Genomic DNA, 6,323 nt, shown 5'->3' with positions numbered 1-6,323 from the left:
ACCAGATTGTTTTATTATCATGCAGTTCAGCTGTTTATGCTGTAATTAGCATCTCTGAAACACAACATAGACAGATGCTGCCATTTTTTACCTACATAATGCATATACTGGAATATATTAATGAATAATGTGAAGCAAAGCCTTTTACACTGTTATCTGTATGCATTAGTTATAAGTGTACTGATGGTATGGCCATGTTTGTCAAACCATTTCAGAGGTGCAAATTATTGACAGTACATGAAAATAGTAAGCTGTGTGATACATATGTACAAATGTTTCAGAGACAGGTTCTTTGAATGCATGCTTAGCATTATCAAATGTGTTTTATTAGCAAAATGGTTCATGTGCCTGTTCTTTAGTGGGTGGGGGAAGCAAAAAGAAGTTACTGTTATGTCACAAACAAGAATGGGCTGTTCTTTTTGGGGGAGCACAGTTGAGTTACTGCTATGACACATACAAGGATATGTTGCTCTTGCTACTCTCCTTGTTTTGCATCCTGCCTGTTGTTAGTATTTCACATCTGTAGACTGTTTTATGTTTTTCCAGTGGGTAATACTGACTGCCTACCTTAACTGTTTTATCTGGAAACAGTAACTTTGTAGTTATGTGATAGTTATGTGTATTATCATTCTTTTGTGTTTTAGGACCAAAAATGTCATTGAGGTGCAGACCCCCCTTCAGTGAGGCAGAAAACACAATAATAGTGGACACGCTACATGAACATGTCACTTTTCTTCTTGGAAGGGGTTGTCCCAATATGCCAGAGAGACTGATGATATGGCAGCAAATCATTGCTAACATAAATGCCATGGGTGGCCAGGGCCATACTTATAAGCAGGTGCACCTCAGGGCCACTGACATGCTCACATCTGCATGGATACATGTAGCTACTGTTGCCTGAGACCAGAGGGTAACCAGGGGTGGGCTTCCTGTAGAACCACCTCTCACTGCCAATGAGGAATTCTTGGCGAATCTTCTGACACAGGACACCTCACAGCAGAGCGGCCCACAATATGTCCTTGATGTAGGTGCAACTCCATCTCAGTCCCAGGAAGAGCTTCCAGCTAGGCTTTGTTATATGACCATTTCAATACTATTGTACAGTAAAGCAAATGAAATAAAAGTTGCTTCTGTGTCACTTGTGTTTTTGTTTTTGGGGGGGGGGGTTGAATATTAGTACAGTGATATGCTCAGTTTGGAGTTGTCAGCCACATTCTTGTTAAGGTAATATGTCACGCTGATTGAGAGGAGTACATGGAGTACCTCCTGTCTTACTGTTAAATGAGTTGATGTTAGCCTTACCTCTTGCTTAACTTATTTCGGGACCATCAGGAGTACAGCAATGTAGACCTTCTGCAGCTGGTAAGCCAAATCAAGTTATTTCGTACTGCAGATCAATTTTAGGCATGTTCTGTGTATTGTTGCACTGTCTGTAATAGTGGTGGCACTGTAGTTGTTTAGCATATATTGTACCATAGTAGTGCAGGTATTAATGTATGCCTGTGTTCCTCCGTTTTTATCACAGGTGATCATGACAGTAGGAGTGTGGGCCCTGTGCCACCTGATGTCAGTGTCTCATGGTGGTGAAATTGAGGCAGAGTTGGGGGGTCCACAGGTTGAATCTGTCACAGAGGATGACATCCAGCCACCCCCTTCTTTTTCCCAGGACATAGTCAGTAGACCTATGTGTACCCAGTCCACTGGGCAACAGATATAGAACAGGTGGAGGGTGATGACACTGAGCAGGGAAGTGTGGCTTCTGCAGCTTCAGTGCCTGTTGAGTCTGGATGTAACCAAAGTGTTGGCAAGGTGCCATGCAGGAGGGTTGATAGGGGAACTCTGAGGGGGCCTGCTGCTGTCCCTCCTCCACCTGCTGCAGGTGTCTCTTCTCTTGTCACTGAATGAATGTTTATGGCTGACATGGACGCACAGGCACATTCAGAAAGGTGCTACAGACAAATGCTCAGGGTTGTGGATGTGGCACAGTCTGACATGCTTGATTGCCTCCACTATGTTACCGATTCCCTGGATTGGATGATTGACACATTGGAATTAGGGGTGTGTGTGATGGACCAAGGGGTGTCTGTCATAGAATGAGTAGTGTCTGTGATGGAACATCTACTGGGAAGTAAATGGCACCCTTGTGAGCAGAGGTCAGCCACAACATCTGCTGAGAGCAACATGGCCAATCCTGATCATCATGCTCCTGTAGTGGCAGTACTTCAGCTGGTCCATCGGGGAGTGTGCTGCCCACACCCAGATGTGGCAAGCCATGGGGTTGTTGAGGTCCTGGGCATTCCCGTGAAGGGAGCACATCCAGCAGAAGTCAATGACGCTCAGGTAGCAGCAATCCATCTGACCATAGGCATGGAGGTGCCAGTGCCAGTTCCAGTGGTTGGGGGCAACAACAATGCACTGCCACGTCTATCATGCACAGCTCACACCTGTCCAACATACTAAGACATAGAGTTAGCTCTGAACTTAGCTGTGTTCATGCAGATTCTCACACACCACTTTCACATGGAGCACCCCTACAGACACACACACAGCCTGCCTGCTTCCATTCTCCCTGACACACTCACCACCCTTTTGTGTCAGCCTAGGCCTCCTGTCACCCCCCCCCCCAGCACCCAGTGAAAATTATGATAACTGTGCCATATCCCTGTTTTTTCTTTTGGATTCAGGGATACAGAAGGTTTGTGTCTGATGCACAAGGTGCATAGCTACATTAGTGCCTAGTGTATCTGCATTTGTGTTGGTTGAACTGATAATTTTACCTGTCAGTTATATTTGCCTTGCCAAATCATACAGTGGATAGCATCATCATGATAATACTTTCTAGTGTATTCTCTTGCAAGGGTTGTGAAGTCAGGAACTGCAATGTGTGCCATTACTTTATAAACTTTCTCTTTAATGTTTCCAGTACATAAGTATGGTGCACATCATAAGACATGCCATCACTTTCAGATCTGAGGATTGTATGACAGCACTGTAGTCAAACTTATCAAAACAGTAATACAGTATAATGCTCTGTTTTGCAGGAACCTCACCAGACACATGCAGCTGCTGGACAGACCACAGGGCTTTCTCATCAAGATAACACAGGACCTACTAACGAAAACATGATATATATTAAAAGACATGCCACTGTCATCTGTTTGATATCACATTATATTGCAACTGGTATTCTAAGCCTATTACTTTTGGTTTAAGCACTTGGGCTTTGGGCCAGTTGTCTTACATTAAGAAGGTTTGTAGTCTGCACTCTGGTGGGAGGGGATGATAGCCTCTCTACTTCTGAGCTGGGAATTCCTGGTTGAAGGCTTATTGTGTCTGTTATTCTGAAAGTGTCTTAGTTCTGGTTTAAGCACTTGCGTTCCAGACCAATTATTTCACACTAGGAAGGTTTGTTGTTGTCAAACTGCCAGCCCAGCTATCGGAAATTTTGTAAATAATTATATTTAATTATACAAAACCCTCTTCATAAGCTAAAACCATGTTCCAATGCCCCAGATAACTTACCCACAGAATTCTTACAACTATCAGCCTCCTCCATTGCATACCCCATCAGTATTCTCCTTAATAGGTCCATTCAGGAATCATGTGTACCTAATATCTGGAAAAAGCATTTGTTCTCCCACTTCATAAAGGTGGCAACAACTCTGACAGCTCTAATTTCTGGCCTATCACCATTCTTTCCCTCATTTACAAGATACTACAGAAGTGCATTCACATTCATCTCCTTGGTTACCTGGTTAAACACCAATTCCTTTCCCCCACTCAACATGGCTTTAGGCCTTGACATAACACTAGCATCCCTCTCATTTCCTTCCTTGACACAGTAAACAGAACTCAAGATGCTGGCTCCATAGTCTCCACACTCTTTCTTGATCTATCAAAAGCATTTAATGCAGTTTCCCACCCCCTTCTGCTTACTAATATCTCCAACCTTGGTATTGCTCCCCCTAACTTACATTGGTTTTCTAGCTATCTCACCAGTAGGCAGCAATCTACTATATGGCAGCATTCCTTCTCCCCTTTCATAAATACAAATACAGGGGTACCCCAGGGTTCTATACTGGGTCCCCTTCTATTCGATATATTTGTCAACAACTTCCATACCACTCCTACCCACAGTACTGTTATCCAATATGCAGATTATTCTACTATCATCAGCTCTTATAAATCTGTCTCTGAACTACAGTGTCTTACTCAAGAAGCATTTACTTTAACCGAAACCTGGATATCACAGAACCATCTCACCCTTAACCCCTATAAAACAAAACTCTTAATATTTACCCCCCAAAAAGTCTAGCCCCATTGACAAGTCTAAATTCTCCATTCACTCCCAAAACAACACTGTCATTGAAGTCATCCCTTGTACCAAATTGCTTGGGTTCATCACTGATGATAACTTAACTTTCGACCTTCACATCCACAGTGACATCAAAAAAACACATCAAAAACTAGGTGACCTTTATCGGCACAACTATTTTCTTAGCTTCTCTGCTAAAAAGGCTCTCATGTTATCATTCCTGCTTCCATCTCTATCATATGGTGCCCCTATCCTCATCAATATTCAGTCCTCTCTGAAAACTAAACTTGACTCATGCTACAACAAAGTTTCCAAATTTGGAACAAATGCAAAATTTTCAACCCACTACTGTTCCTCCCTCCATCAACTAAATTGGCTTGAATTCCCTCACTACCTCCCTTATCTAGAATTATGTACTGCCCATAAACTTATTTACTACCCAGCAACCTGTCCATCCCTCTCCTCCATACTGACTATGTATCATCCTAATCGACCCCTTAGGTCTGAAAACAAAAATGTTACTGACTGTTGATAAACCTAAGCTCTCAGCTGGCCAAATGTTGTATTCTTTTACTGTCTCAAAGCTATGGAATAATCTCACTCCTTCATTCAGAGTCATCAGTAATCCTTCATCCTTCAAAAAATCCCTTAGACTACATCTCTCTTCTCTGGCTGTGCACCTGCATCCTAACAAATAAACCCTAAAACCTGGCCACCCATACTGGAACCTTACTCTTCTCCATTTAATTACTTGTATAGCCTCTCCTTCTTACTTGTATATCCTCTCTTTTCTACCATACTAATTCCATCTGCTATCACTACAGCTTGTTTTATCACAACCACTTAGCCCATCTGTCTCCTTCTTGTTTTACCCTTAAGTGAATACTCCTCACTGCTAATAATACTATACATATATTTATATTTATATGTTATATGAATGCAGACTATTCTCTATTTTCCTCATTCATGCCATGATTGTAAACAATTCTTCGCTGTTGTTATCAATTTGATTTTCGTGTACTACTACAGTTTTATATACTCTGTATTGTGCGCAATATTTCCTTGTATGTACTTAAATGTGGAGATTTTCTCTCCAGGCTTCCACTGAAAATGGGCTCATTTAGACCCAGTGGATTTTCCCAGTAAACAGATGCAATAAATAAAAATAAATAAATAAATAAATAATGTCATTTGTGAATATTAATATGATTTATAGAAATGTAATAAAAGGAGATACTGCCAGCCCAGCTATCTGGAATTTTGTAAGTGGTTGTGTGTCAGTTGTGAATATCAACATGTATGTCATATTGTACAGACATGTGCTGAAGAGATGTTTTGTAAAATACTGAGAAGAGGTGTTCACTATTGTAGCTGTTTGATATATATATATATATATATATATATATATATATATATATATTTTTTTTTTTTTTTTTTTTAACGGGAGACACAGGAGATTAACTTGCAAAACTTAAGAATAGCTGAGGTTGAGTTACTTTAGAGGTGGGCCATAAACAAAAGATGTCATCTCTCAGTTTCAGTGCAGTAGCAGACACAATGTCTAGAAGTAGGGTGCCTTCTGCATTGTTTTGTAAGTGTTTTTTTTTTTTGTCTTCCTAGCAGCTGCAAACATCTGAAGGCTATGTGTTTTCACAGGGAGATGCTAAATTCTGTTAGTTTCTGACACTGGAGGTTTAGCTTAGGAAGTAAAGTCAGCTGACAAAAAGTGATGTCATCCAAGCTAACCCAGCAGTAATATCTGATATTAGTTTAAGAACTCTCTGAGAGAGAGAAACAGTGCATTTTGTATTCTGACTTTGACCTAACAAGAACATCCACTCATCACCTCTACACTTGCCTTGCTGTAAGTAAATTTTTAGGGCATAGTAACTCTTTTATATTCAGATAGGAATATAGTAAAGTATAGCTTAGATGTTTTCTTCATTTATTTGAGACTGTCTTGCAATGTTGTTTTAAATATTTCCTGTGATTTTGAACTCTGATGTAA

This window comes from Protopterus annectens, chromosome 1.part0 (assembly GCF_019279795.1).
Source record: "Protopterus annectens isolate FY-2018-M chromosome 1.part0, PAN1.0, whole genome shotgun sequence".
NCBI classification, from domain to species: domain Eukaryota; kingdom Metazoa; phylum Chordata; order Ceratodontiformes; family Protopteridae; genus Protopterus; species Protopterus annectens.
This window is presented reverse-complemented; position numbering follows the sequence as displayed.